Genomic DNA, 1,828 nt, shown 5'->3' with positions numbered 1-1,828 from the left:
TTATTCCTGATGCAAGTCCTGCCCCTGTCGCCTTTCCCCATTGGCCAGAGTCGAGCCGCTCAATCTAAACTGGTCCTGGTAGGCTAAACCTTTGAACTTTCTTTAGACAATGTGGGCATGGAAGGGAGAGAGGGGAAACAGGAAAGTGTGTCTGCAGTGAGCTAGAGAGCTAGTCTTTCTTCCAAATAAGGAAAGGAATGTGAGCTGGTACTGATAACAACTGGTACTGTGGCATGTCTGGGCAAGTAACAAAGGCAGAAAGGAAGAAAGAGGAGAAAAGAGAAACGGGGGTACTATGAATTAAAGAATAAAGGATTGATCAGGCTATTTGAAGAGAAATCTCATCATATCCCACAATTCCCAGCTTAACCAGGATGGTAAATTACTGTTTGTCCTCAGGTGGGCTTCCCTGAGACCCTGGATATTTGATATTCAGGTCAATGCCATCAAATCCATGTTGGTGAAGGAAGTCAATGACAGAACAGTTGAAAATCTTGCGGTTGGCATCTGTGGCACCAATGGTTATGAATATAGGCAGAGAGCTTGTCTATATTAACATTAGCAGACCCCAGGAATTCTCCCCACATGATCTCTGATAGCAATTCTTATTCTGTATTTTACAATAACTCCTTCTGGATTTTTAGAGTTAAGATAAAGAAACCCAAAAATGTAAATGTTAATCAACAAATAAGTGTTTTTAATTTAAATTTTTTCTTCAGTGTACTTATTGAATAGTATGTTTCCATTTATTTATAACATCAAAGGTACATATACATTTTCTTTACTAGTGAGATCTTTCATAGGGCAGTGGTTCAAATATCATATTTCTTTAACTCTTAGATGTTTATTTCTTAATACTTACTATTTCCAGAATTAAGATGTGACTTACAATCTGTATATATATTTAATATGGCATTTCTGCCCCCCAAAGTTGTACTATTAAATTTAAGCTGAATCCAACATTTTAAAGTGCCTCAATATCTAGAACAGAACTTATAGGTATTAAAATTCTGTCATATCCTCTGCCATAGTCAACAGTTGTATAGCCTATAAACACTATTTAAACACTCTAGGTTTGTTCCTGATTATGATAAGCCTGTAATTAATGTTTTGTAAACCATATCACAACTTCTCTAATTTATCTGTTTTGTTTTTTAAGTTCAGGTATTTAATAGCTAGAAAGGTTTGTCTGTTTGTTTGTTTGGTGGAAGTAAATTGACTAGCACCAAACTGGATAACTTAAAATGGGGAAGAAAAGATGCAGTTTGGAGTTTTGGGTGCAAAGACTCTTATTTATTTGAGTTGTGGAGGTGGAAAAAGCCATGTTCGTGGAAAGGACATCTCAGGAAGAAGAAATATTGGTCAAATACCACAGGTAAGAATTAGCTTGTTAACTTATAGGTAACCATCAGAAAGTCTACTGACTATTACAGTGAGAATTTAAAAACTTAAGTACAACTTGTTCTAACCATCACACTGCTACCTCTAGATAATTGGGGAGGGGAAGAAGGAAGAGGAGCAAGTTACTTTTTATGTCAAACAATTGAGTTATCTGATTTTTAAAATAATTATGGGAATGCATTACTTTCATAATCTAAAAAGTAGCTTAAATGGCTTTTTTATATACAAGTCAAATCTATTTCACCATCTCCTTTTCCAACCCCAGAGTCCACATGCCTGTGATGCTGATTATCTTTTCTTACTACTTTCCAGCAGCAAAGCCTATGACTCAGCCCAGGGCTCTTCCATTCTCATCAGCAGACAATAGCTCTTCTTTACCACCAACCTTCCTCCCTACCATGCATCATTCTCTATATTCTTTTAAGTA

Source organism: Pongo abelii, chromosome 1, assembly GCF_028885655.2.
Source record: "Pongo abelii isolate AG06213 chromosome 1, NHGRI_mPonAbe1-v2.0_pri, whole genome shotgun sequence".
NCBI lineage: Eukaryota > Metazoa > Chordata > Mammalia > Primates > Hominidae > Pongo > Pongo abelii.
Note: the sequence above shows the minus strand (reverse complement) of the source record.